Below are 13,000 nucleotides of genomic sequence, written 5' to 3'. Positions count from 1 at the left end.
TTCAGGTGCAAGATGGAAAATGGTACCTTGGTCCACAGGTCTCTAAAGTGTTTTAAGATGATCCCCTTTTGGGCCAGTGTTACAGCGATCATGCTGTCTTCCTCAAAGGGGTGCATTGCCACTGGGAGACTTTTCCAGAATTTCAGGGGTTCCCAAACGTATGGTTTACTTCCTTTACCTGGCATTGTTAGGGGCCTGCAGATGTGCTCTGCTCAAATAAACTGAGGAAGCACCACCCATTACAGGTCTGTGGCAAGTACGAGTATCTGAGTATACGCTGATGGAAAAGTTGGCCGTGAAATTCACTAAATAAAATGTATCTGAGGCCTATGTGCAACATGGATGCAATTTTTTGCTCAGTCACCACAAGATCTGGCAAAATGTATGACTGCTTTGGGATATAATGCAGATTGGTGCGTGGCATAGATATGTCATGGCTGATAGGCAGGGTGGACTATTTCTTGTAACTAATATTATATTGCGTTAGCATACTTCATTAGCTTTCAGCATAGTTAATTTTAGTTTCCAGTTCCTTTCCCTGGACTCTGTGTGTGTGTGTGTGTGTTAAGTGGATGGGAGAGTGTATGGGCGTTAGGGGAATTGTGTGGATGGGTAGGATGAATGAAGAGCTGGATGCATGGGATGAATTCTAGACATATGGGGGCGAGGAGTGTGCTCTGTTGCATTTATATATTTTAAAAACTGCAAGCATGCCTATTGGAAGCTAGATATATTCTGTTAAAGGTTTTGAACATACAGTGTTGAGTTTCCTGACTTGAACCCCATGTGTTTTTGAAGACTGTTGTAATGTACATTCTACTGAATAAAATAATAAAAAAAAATAATAACTCCACTTTGTTCACACTTGCCCCCATCCACATGGGGGATGTTTTATATAAAGACTGAACGATAACATTTGTCAAGCACAGTGGATATGGCTCCAAAACATCAGCAACTCTTTTATTTTGCAAGGATAATGGAAATAATCTGTTCTCTGAGATTTACTAATACTGTACTCGACTTTTAATCAGTGATGATTTTTTTAAAATTAAAGGTACAGGTCAGGGCCCAGTCATGGTCTCCACCATCTTCACTTCCTCTGTAGTAGAGGAAAAGGAAGCAATTTCTCGCAGCTCAAAAAAGGTTCTAGACCAGCAACCTGGCATGATCCAACAAAAAAAAAAAATCAGCACTGCTTTTAATATACTGTTAACCTTTGTGATTAATATTGTCAAAGAAAATGTCTAACCGAATTCTAATACAGAAAAACAAATACAGCACAGTTCTGTGTATTCCTAATTACTTATCTTGTGGAAAAGCAAAAAAACAACCTATGTAATAGAGGGGCTGCCGTGTAAAACTTGTGGTTCCCGCAGGAGATTTATTGCACAGGACCGTTGCTGTAGGGAAGATGTTACAGAGGAACGCTGAAACATCAGAAACTGGAGCAGGGGGAAAAATAGAATTGTAGAACTAGATGGCAGTTTATGAAAAAAAGAAACTTACTGGATGTCATTTTATCAGAAAAAAAAAGTCTTTAAAAAGTTCCATAGTTACAATAAAAAAAAAAAAAAGAGCTAAGCAGATGTTGAAGGTTGAAGATAGCGATCTTTGCCCTGAAGCCGCTCTCAGTAAAGAAGGAAATAGCAGAAGCGATTTCTCACGTGATGCAAGCTCATTATTATTATTATTTTTTTAACAGCAGAATCAAATGGATGCACAAGGACTGAGGATGGGTGTCTTGTAAATGCCGTTCTCCTTCCAGCCCCCTTGGCCTTATCAGGGTATAGAAAGGCAGTTGCAGGTGGCCATGCAAAGTTTCTCAATCACTTGGTCCTCACAATTCCACTGCAGTATAGGACAGAGAGGGATCAGATCTTTGTAGGGGCAGGTCTGTCCTGAAATGAGAAAGTCCAGAAAATGTGTAGCATTCAGTTATTAATGTGGTAAGCATTGTCACTGATTGGGTATCAGAGGCGGCATTACAGTCTCCTCCTGCCGTGTCTGTACACTGTTAGCCAGCCTCGGCTCAATATCCTCCTGAGCTCTGGCTTTCTCGGCCCCCCATGAAAGTTGCTCGCTATCTCTGCCTGCATGCTGCCTGCATCCCTGGGCCCCTGCTCCACCTCTTCTCTACCACCCCGTCCCTTTTATGGCAAAGTCAGGTCATGAGCTGCGGTGTGCAGCGGCCACTCTCGGCCACTTCTTCTAGTGCACAGCTGCGGATGTGCCCTGCTCAGCCTGCCTGGCTCGGAACCCCTCTTGGGCTAGCGGTTGACCACTACACCGTCTTATCGACCACAACTGAGGCCCTAAGAGCTCTCCTTACAGTCTCTACCCCAGACAGGGTTTAGATCTCGGTCTCCAACCACTTTGTTATTAATACGCAACTCATTGTTCCTGTGCAGATCCAACGTTTGGGGACTTCCTATTGCTCTAGGTAAATGGTTCAGGCATCCTTCAATAGAGTAAATGATGTAGTTTGGCTGAAAAAAAAAATTGAGGGCTTTGGCAAAGCTACCGTGTTTACTAAAACAAAAAAGGAGAAAAAAATAAGCTCTTTGCAGCAGCTGTTATGGCCACCCTGGTACAACTGGCCGCAGAGCTCGGTGTTTGTATCACCAGTGATGTCGGCCATAAGCACTAGAAGATCCTGTCCCCAGGTTTGGAAGAGAGGAGAGAGAGAAGTCAAAGGTGGAGCAAGATTCTCCATTCCTGGACCCAGAGCTGTAGCCAGGCCTTTTGTGACTTCTTATGGCCAAATGAAAAAGTGTGCCCTCACCCTGAGCACCATATAGAGCACCATGAGCTGGGGAAATTTCTTACATGTAGGGGTTTTAAATTTCTATTTTTCCCTGGCAGTTTCCTCCTGCTCCTTTGGGCTTCCAGCTCAATCGCAACCAGTTCGGAGATCCTGGAGCCATGAATCTTATTTAATTATAAAAATAAATAAATAAACCGCTCTTATCTACAATTCTAATCTGGATTCAAAATGACATTCATATTAAAACTTAGACTCATCAAAAGGTTCACAAACAAAAATATTTATATGTCCAAGCATCAAATATTGCTCACCATATTTAAATTAGTCAGGTTTCCAATGCTGAAATAATGAGCATGCAAAATATTTGTATCAGTAGCTTATGGCTAGCTGAGAGGATTCAGTATCATCAGACGTATCCAATGTACATAATGCAAGAGGCTGGGAAACTGCCTATGAAGTTTCTCTTTGAAAATCTGGGGGCCAGCTGGAACCAGGAGTACTTGCACAGCCACAGACTTTGCACCTGCTTTGTAGCAAATAAAAAGTCAAACCAGAAAGCACATGCAAGAAATTCAAAATGAAATCCCAGCATGCTGCTCGTCAGCGCCACTCTCCCCCTTACAGCCTTGTACCTGCCCCACCCCCAAGTCACACCCTCCCCACACACAATTAAAAATTATGCATAAGATTTTATATGAAACAGAAAACCCTGTTAAAAAGGAACCCATATGGAATTGGGCCTATGCCGTGTTGGGTGGGCTCAGCCCTGAAAAAGCCATGAGTAAATTGAATTATAATTACAATATAGTAAACTCCCATACCAAAACAGCACTAACTGCTAGCGCTCAAACAGTAACAACCCTACCTATGAAAAAGCAACACTATAAATATTACACCAGGCCCTAAAACACAAATACACTTCCTATTAGGAAAAGAGAACAAGAAAGGCTGCTATAGATTCCTACTCAGAAATTATATGCTAACAGAAAACCTCACCTTAATCACACATGCAGAACAGAGACACACCCTCACCAAATACAGAATAAAGAGAATAAATAGAAACATGCAGACAAAAAACAATTGGAAACACCAATATATGCAGTGCAACAGTGGAAAAACAGAAACATGGTGTTGCAGGCATGGACTCTTGGGCCAAGGTGGAGTTGATAAAACCTAGAGGGAGAAACCTTGCTGGTCCCCACCATCAACTGGCAGAGCTGGCTGTGGCAGAGACCCAACTGGAGTTTCACCTATACCAGCCCTTGTTCCCCTTAGGTTGAACCCTTGGGTGCTGGGGTCCTTGGGTGCTGGGGCCTCTAAAGTAGAGATGAAGATCCGTCAAAGTCATTGGATCACAAGCCAGGGTCTGGGGTAGGCTGAAGCAGTGGAGTCACAGGCAGCAGTCAGGACAGGCAGCATTGAATCAGAGTCAAGGTTCAGGCAGTGCTCTGTGGCAGCCAAAGTTTGGTCAGAGTCGAGGTCCAGGCAGTAGTCAGTGGCAGATGGAGTTCAGTCAGAGTCAAAGTTCCAAGTTGAAGTCAAACCAGAGATCCATCCAAGGGAGACAAGGATCGGAGAGCAGACAGGGAGGCAAGGAACAGCACAGGTGGGCAGGAAAGACATTGAAGATGAGGAACTGAAGGCTGACCATAGAAATGATGAAGAACTGAAGACTGACCACGGGGAAGACAAAGACAAGGAACTCAGAAACACAGACCAAGACTGCCACAACAGGAACCAAAGAAACGAGAACAGGACACTAGGAACTCAGGAATGAAGAGCAGAAACTCAGGAACAACAATCAGGAACAAGCAGAGGCAAAGCACTTCTACCAGAAGTAGTCGACCTATTGCCGAGGCACTGGACTGAAGAAAGCATGACCCTTTTAATGGCTGAAGGTAGTGACATCATCAGTGGGTGCTGCAGGAGATTTCCCGCCATGGGCCCTTTAAATTAAAAACAGATGTGTGCATGCGCATAGGCAGCAAAGGATAGCGTCAGTGGCGTCCCTCCACTGGAGGCATTGGCCCCATCAGAGCATGGCCGTCGGTTGTGCCGTCATCCCGGGGACACCGCTGCAGGCCTCGGCTCCTCCCATCTTCCTCCAGGGCTCCCTCTAGGGACAGGTGTGCGCCTCTCTCCTCTTCTTAAAGGGCCAGAGACACGAAATACTCGTCTGCCCTCCGGATGACGTCTTCAGGGCTCTTCCTGGTCCTGCCCTATATAAAGGCCCTGCTTCAGTTCCTCAGTGCCTTTGGATGGTGTTACAACACCATCCATGGAGTTACACACTCCATGGAGCTTCTCCTTCATCCATGGAGTTCCACCACTTCCATCATGGTCCATCTTGCTGCTCCTGTCTGGAAGACTTCATGTCTCATGTCTTCTTGTTGTCTCCATCCGACGCTCCAGGTTTCATCCCTCATCGGATCATCCTCATGATGTCCAGATGTCCACTCGTTCAGAGATCCAGATGTCCAGATATCCTTCGTCCTGATGTCCGTTCATCCTCTTGTCTAAGACTTTCTGATCTCTCTTGTCCAGAATCCCACTCTTCCTGTTGTCCATCTGTCCAGATGTTCAGAAGCCCAGATGTCTACTCATTCTGAGATCCAGATGACCAGGGGTCCAGATGTCCAGATGGCTAGCATCTGAGGTACCTTTCTTTCATATACCGCTTTCCTTCATTCCTCACCTTGATCCTGAAGAATCCGTTAGCAGCCTTGCTGTCCCCTGGACTTCATCTCCAGCCGACTTTCTCAGGAGTAATCCATCTCATTCGGTGTCCATCTTCAAGTGACTGGAATCCTCTTCCGGCTGGACTTCTCCCAAGTGCTGCCCAGACCCTCTTCTCCATCTTGTGCTTGCTCCACTCTCCGCGTGGTCCATGACCAGCCCCCCCTGACTGTGTAGGGCACGCAGCGGGACAGGGTGGTCTGAGACCAATCCACATTGGGCTGTGTAGGGTGCCCTGAGGGACAGCACCTTCCAAGCCTCCAAGAGTCTCGTCTCTTCCAAGTCTCGAAGAGCCTCGTCTCTTCTTCATCTCCAAGAGCCTCGTTTCGTCTCTTCTTCGTCTCCAAGAGCCTCGTCTCTCCTCTTCTTCATCTCCAAGAGCCTCGTCTCTCCTCTTCTTCATCTCCAAGAGCCTCGTCTCTCCCAAGTCTCCAAGAGCCTCGTCTCTCCCAAGTCTCCAAGAGCCTCGTCTTTCCCAGGTCTCCAAGAGCCTCGTCTCTCCCGTCTCCAAGAGTCTCATCTTGTCCAAGTCTCCAGAGTCTCGTCTCGTCTAACCCATGTCCAGGAGTCCTTGACTCATCCAAGTTCCAGGAGTTCCTGCCTCCATCCGGCACTCAGACTCTCTTACATATTCTAGGATCTAGAGCCTTCTACTCCGGTTCCTTGTCTCTTGTCTCCAGCCCTCTGCCTCCGTCTGACCTTTCAGGTGCCTGTTGGCTCAGCGGGGGGCTGACCCTGTTTCCTTCATCTCCTGTGTTCTTGTTTCGCCCATGACAGTACATGCTCACCTCCCTCAGGGCATGTCTTGGGGCTCCTCCCTGGGTCGCCCCGTGGGCCAAGGGCTCACTCTCTCTCTCAGGAGCAAGTGATCACACCTCCGCATCCCTTCCCAGGGCCCCTGGGCACGCTCGTAACAGTTGTGCTGTACTATTTCACTTGTTGTTATAATAATAAAAACAGAATTGACTTAACTTTTTTCTCCTGGCTCTGGTTTATGGGGTAATTTTATATTTTGTCCAGTATGGTATATCAGACATTATGACTCATTGACAAAGCTCCCATTCATTTCCCAGTGCAGTTATTCCATCATTTACAATAGTTACACCCTGAGTAATTATGTGATTATGTGCATGCATAATTTTGTACTTAATTAATAAGTACCCAATTAATAAGTACTTAATTAATAAGTACAGCAGGCCCAATTCAATGGAATGCGCTCCCACCAGACATTCGGCTTGAGTTCTGCCACTCTTCATTCAAAAAAAAACTTAAAACCTGGCTCTTTAGCCAAGCTTTTCCAGGACCATGATCATCATTTTTTCCCCTCCAACCAGCAAGAACATATCTTCTTCACAAACCCCCATTTTCCATACCACTACCTACTTCGGTATCTAATCTCTTGCTGCAGGACACTTGAGACTTTCTCACTTATACGTTATAATTTTTATGCTCAATAAGACCTGTCAACTTAATTGTTTAAGTCTTTTTTTTTTTTTTCTCCTTTATCTTTTGGTCATCAATGTTACAACGTTATTGTTAAATTTTGAACTTATGTACACTGTTCCAAGTTTCATAACCTTGTTCTATGTAATGCCTTTTGGCAATTTTCATGTTCTGTTTCAATGTAAACCGATGTGATCTTTATTTCATATAGGAACACCGGTATATAAAAATCTAAAAATAAATAAATAAATAAATACCCATATAATCTTGTAATTCCCCATACTTTTTCCTGTCTTCAGTATTTCTGGGTTTGTGGCGCAGGTCCTGAATGTGCCTTTGCATACTGATGCCTTCTGGGAGGCCCTATATGTATCCTGTGATGTCACTGTCCCACCATTCACCTGCTCTGCTGAAAGAAACAACTCTGTGCCCTTCATGATGCACCCTGCAACCTGCAGTCCTGCTGCAGACTGTCAGCACCATGAGAGAAGACCTGCATGCTCAGTCACCACCAGCTGCCCCAGGCATGGTGGTGAGGGTAGGAAAAGCAGTCAACATTGATTTTTACTGCAGCTGCTACAGTGGCTGCAGCCTCATTGCCTGGTGGGGAGAAGGAGGAGGAATGGAGGGCCATTGGAAGAGGAGGATGTCATAAAGGGGCAGGGGAGAGGGCTTTGAATGATGGGGGAGTGGAGGACGCTCAGAGGAGGGGAATTGGAATCTGGGACAATGGAAGTCAATGGGCGAGAAGGGTACCTAAGAGGGGAGTAGCTTGCAGGGACCTGATGGGGAAGAGGAGATGGCCTGGAGGAGGTTGCCTAGGAGAGAGGAAGGGTAGAAGCTTGTGGGAGAGGAGGGTGGCTGAGGGGAGGAATGAGAAACCTGATGGGATAGAGGAGGGTGGTCAGAGGAGAGGACCTAATGGGAAGGGGAGGGGACATGATACAAGAGGAAAGTTCCTTAAGTGGGGACCTCATGGGAAAGGAGAGTACTTGGCAGGGAGGATGGTGAAATCTAATGGGGGAGAGGAGGGTGGTTAGAAGAGGGAACCTGAGAGGAGAGGGAGGGGAGGACCTAGTGGCAGAAAACTTTGCCTTAACAACAGGGAGTAAGGGGATAACCTCGTGGTAGAAAAGGGTGCCTGGCAGGGAGGATGGGGAGGGGGATCTGATGGGGGAAAGTTTGGAGGAGGGGTTCTGATGGGGGAGATGGGAGGGAAGAAAGGGGACCTCATGTGAGAAGAGGCCTAGGGAGAGGAATGTGGTGCTTGATGGGGGGAGAAGAGTGAGGTCAGAGGAGGGGGACCTCATGGGAAGGGGGGGGACCTCATGGGAGAGTAGAGTACCTGATGGGGAGGAATGTGATAACTGATAGGGAAGAGGAGTGAGGTCAGAGGAGGGGACCTGATGGAAGAGGAAGGGGCCAATACTCCAAGATGGTGCCTTCACAATTTTTGTGTTCATATGTGAGAAGTGAACAGCTAAGGTAGCCTGCTGTCTCTGTTTCCAGAAATATATGTTCTCATAATTGTTCAATGCAAATGTACCTGCATATATTTGTAAGAAAAAAGGTTCTAATAGTATTATATACTGTTCTGTTTAATCTATAGTGTAAAAAATAAAAATATTTATTTTTACAAGGTTTTGAATTTTTCTGCACATAATTTTCAATGTTTTTAGTGCATAATTCCCCTGGGTGTAAAGAGTGGCTCTTGATGAGCTAATTTTATACACATTCTTAACTAGACAGAAACAGGAACCAAGAATCATTAATAGGTTAGGACTACAATGGAGAGCATGGAGATTAAAATACTCATGGTGGAGAGTTTTTAGTGTTTAGTTGTAAACTGGGAGTAGTCCTAGTTTTCTCTTTCCACTGGGGACTGAGACACATGCAGAAAGCAACCATCTAATTGATGGCTCAGGTGTAGAAATTGAAAGCATAAGGGCTAGAGTTAGGAATTAGGTTAAAAAAAAAAGTAAATTAAAAAAATGGAAGAAAGCTCACAAGACAGTTATCTTGCACAATTAGAAACAGCAGACACCCCCCCCCCCCCCCCCCCCCGGATTTAACGTCTTTCAACTTCTGGAAGGGAAAAAGAGTCCACCAAAAATAAACTGCATAAACAAAATACATGCCCAGCCCTTGAATTTTACATTTTCAGGAAAAAGCCCAGCCCTGCTTTTAGGAAAGGCAGATTATGCAAGCAGACTGCCTTGCACGTTTTTGCCCTTCTAGTGCCGGAACTTTAAATATGCCCCAAAATGTATTTTCTGCACTCTTTCACCTGTGAAACCAACAATTAATAAAGTTATCGCATTTGCAACATTGTAAGCAGTAGAACAAAGTACTTAAAATATCTGAACAATTCCTAAAAATGCATTAATGTAAATTACTCTAATTATAAAACTGAAAAAGGAGCACTTATGCTAGTTTTCCAGGTATAAAGAAAGGTGGAAGGAAGGCAAAATGATTACTGACATGGTTGAAAGGTGAGGTGAAAGAGGCTATTTTAGCCAAAAGATCTTCCTTCATAAACTGGAAAGCAGATCCACCAGAAAAAAATAGGATTAAGCATAAGCAATGGCAAGTTAAATATAAGACATTGATAAGACAGGCTAAGAGAGAATTTGAAAAGAAGTTGGCCATAGAGGCAAAAACTCACAATAAAAACTTTTTTAAATATAGCCGAAGCAGGAAGCCTGCGAGGGAGTCGGTTGGACTGTTGGACGATTTTTGTAAACGCATTGTACAGCGTTTGGAACTGCCCCATTCCCCTGCCACCCTTCAGGATACAATCACAATTTATTTTATTGTATTTATTTAAACATATTTCTAGCCCGGGGCCCTCCAAATTTCGGGGCAGATTACAAAAAAAACAACTAAAAAAAACCATACATAATTCAAATCAAACAAAACAGGAAAAAAAAATACAAAACTACAGCTAAGCTGATTAGAAAAGCAATCCTGACAGCGTCCCGCTGGAAGGAACGCAGAAGCCGTGTAAAACTTAAAGCTGGGAGGAAGGATTGATGGATTCTTGATCCTGAAATGCCTGTTTAAAAAGAAAGCTTTTAATGCTTTCTTACATTCCAGAGATTCCCTCCAGAAACGTGATCATTCCATTATATATATAACAACTTTGTCAGTATTTCGTGTGAATGTTTGCTAGTACTCTAGAAGAACAATATAGCCCTTGCCGGGTAAGGTCAGGAGCCCCCCTGTTCTCTTTGGATGGTGTTATTGTTGTTGTTGTTTTGTAATTAATACTTTACCTGGCTGTTCCTGGGTGACGGAGAAGAGGACAGCAAACAGCAGGACAAGGAAGGGGGTCCTCATAGCTTCGGCTGAAGTGAGCGGACGCTGCGGCAGGAGAGGAGGCAGGTCCCGTTCAGTGAAAGGGGAAGGAGGGAGATCCCCTGTATTTATAAAGCTCCACAGCTTATGAAATAATGACAGATGTGAGCCTTGGAAACAGCAAACACTTTCCAAGCCTCGGAGAACAGGGTGTGTTTCTGCTATGTTCAGGACAGCTCAGTAAGCAGGCGATGCCCAGGTGTGTGACTGTGTGTGTGTGTGTGCATGTGCCTGACCTAATGCTTCTGTTCCTGTTACAAGAAAAGTATCCCTGTTCTAGGGACAGTATTTCACCGCACCGAGCAGATCCTCGGCACCCCTGACAGGGTTACCAGCAGACTCCAGGTTTTCAAGGCAGGCTCATCCAAGCCGGGCTTTAATGTACGCTGTGCATGGATGTGCACATCTGCTTTTCTGAAGGACATGAGAACTGAAAGTCCATGCACACATGCACACAGGAGGGATAAAACTAGGACTGGATCAGCCTAACCAGCATAAATGGAGCCAATCGGTAACCCAGGGAGCAGAACAATTAAAATGGACAGCAGCTTGTCTTTCCCTTCTCAGCTACAGGGGGAATGAATTGCTATTACTATAGGGACAGAAGAGTACCATTTTGGTTGGGGAGGGCAAGCCAACCAAGCTCTGCCCCCTTCACCCCCTCCCTCTGTCCCCCCCCCCCCCCCACGCCCCTTCTCTTCCACCCCCAAACTTTCTCTCCCCTCCTTGACCCCATACCATTTTCTTTCTCTCCCATTTCTCTCTTTTCCCCTGCCCCCACTCCCTCTCTTTCTATCTCTCTTCCCTGCCACCCACTTACTCTCCCCATCTCTCTCTTTCTCCTGCGTCACCCCTCTCTCTCTCCCAGTTTCATTCCCTTATTGCTCTTTCCTTCTTTTTCCCCCAGAACCATTCTCCTTCCTTCTCCCCCCTCCCCATGCTGATCAGGAGGAGGAGAAGGGCGGTGGTGCCTCGGGCCGTGGCCTGACTGCTGCTCGGAGTGGCCTGGCTGTTCAAAGCAGCAGTTAGGACCAGCTGCCACGGTGGAGGATGTGGTTGACGCACTCCTGCTCTCCTCTGCCTGCCTCCAAACCGCTTCTGCCTGCCTGATCTGGCCCCAGATTTCCTGCAGTGATTCTGCTGGAAGGGTCAAATTTTCGTCGGGCCATAGCCCCTGTGGTCCACCCATTACGATGCCTGCCTACTACACCAGTGAATCTCAGCCCAATCCTTGAGACACACTAGGCCAGTCTGGGTTTTAGGAGACCCACAATGAATATGCATGAGATAGATTTGCATACAGTGGAGGTAGTGTGGGCATAGCTAGCTCATGCATATTCATTGTGGATATCCTAAAAAACAGACTGGCTGGCTGAGTCCTAAGGACTGGGGTGAGAATCGCTGTACTGCACAGACCCCACACGGTGTTATATAAGAATGTGAATACTTTCCAAGAAAGAAAAGAAAAGGACACCAAAACCTTCAGACTTGTTTAGATGGGCGTGCCATTAATTTAGCGTGGCACTGGGGTTCTTCCCCTCTTTCCTCCTGTAGTAAAGTGGCACACTCAGCACTGAGTTAAATTTGTTACAGCATACCATCACCTTCCCTCCCTGGCATCATAACCTTCTCTCTCCCCATCCTCATCCCACCCTTCTCCCCAATATCTGGCATCATCACATTCCCTTCCCTCCCCTCCTCCCCACCCCCTGCAAGCACCACTTCCCTCCCCCCTCCCCATCCCCAGGCATCACCATCTTCCTTTCCCCCCCCCCCCCCCCAACTCCTTCCCAGCATCACCACCTTGCCTTCCTTCCATTCTCCCTCCAGAGCATCCCCACTTTCCCTTCTCTTTCCACCCTACCATACTGCCCCCCCACCACCATTACCATCTTCCCTTCCCCCTCATGATCCTCTCCATCAGGCAAACAGCATTCCTTACCTGCTGCTGCTGCCGCCTCCTCCGCTGCCAGCTTCCTGTGGTCTTGTGAGATCCATCAACTGCACAAGTTCCAGCTTCAGTGGGACACCGGCTGAGGAGGAGGAGGTGGCAGCAGCAGTAGGTAAGGAGCACTGCTTGCTGACTCCTCCTGCTGGAGGGAGGCCATCATGCAGAGGAGATGGAGGGGGAGGGGGATAGAGAGAGGAAGACTGCTCCAACAGCAGCTGTGACCAGGGAGCTAAACTTTCATAGCACATCTAAGGTTTCGCTGTTGTACACGAGTTGGGAGCTGGCAGGGAAAAAAAAGCCCATCTAAGGGTAGGAGGCAGGGAGCAGGAGCTACTGAGGCCAGGAATAAAAGGAGGCTGATGACAATAACATGTTCTCTGTCTCTCCTGGGATTTGCTTAAGGGGATGGGGTTGACCTGAGGGGCAAGGATGTTTATGTCGCACCTGTGCGAGAAATGCGGAATCGATAATATTTTATTTCCTCCCACTGTTGGTTTCTGGCCATGTGTGACGGAGGTTGTAGGTAGAGGCCTGTAAAATATGGGATTGAATAACTGTATGGACATTCAACAACTGTACACACATTCAACTGATCATTGGAGCAGAGACACTGACACCACCTTAAGTCTTATAAGGCAGGGGTTGTTTCTAATAATGGAGGTGGGAGTACTACCAACAACTTTGGGCCCTTGGAGACAGAGACTGTCTGGGTTCTCTTCTTTATTATTTATGTATTTATTAAAGCATTT

At 46.2% G+C, this 13,000-nt stretch overlaps 1 long non-coding RNA gene across 1 annotated transcript; it reads right to left on the bottom strand.

Annotated features, from left to right (window-relative positions):
* Positions 1–858: 858 nt before the first annotated feature.
* On the bottom strand, positions 859–10,611 carry LOC115088144. The gene is made up of 2 exons (XR_003855711.1): positions 10,219–10,611; positions 859–1,898 (listed from the first exon to the last, which is right to left on the bottom strand). It is a non-coding gene; the product is annotated as an uncharacterized LOC115088144 (long non-coding RNA).
* Positions 10,612–13,000: the final 2,389 nt, after the last annotated feature.

This window comes from Rhinatrema bivittatum, chromosome 3 (genome assembly GCF_901001135.1).
Source record: "Rhinatrema bivittatum chromosome 3, aRhiBiv1.1, whole genome shotgun sequence".
Classification (NCBI taxonomy): domain Eukaryota; kingdom Metazoa; phylum Chordata; class Amphibia; order Gymnophiona; family Rhinatrematidae; genus Rhinatrema; species Rhinatrema bivittatum.
This window is presented reverse-complemented; position numbering and strand designations above follow the sequence as displayed.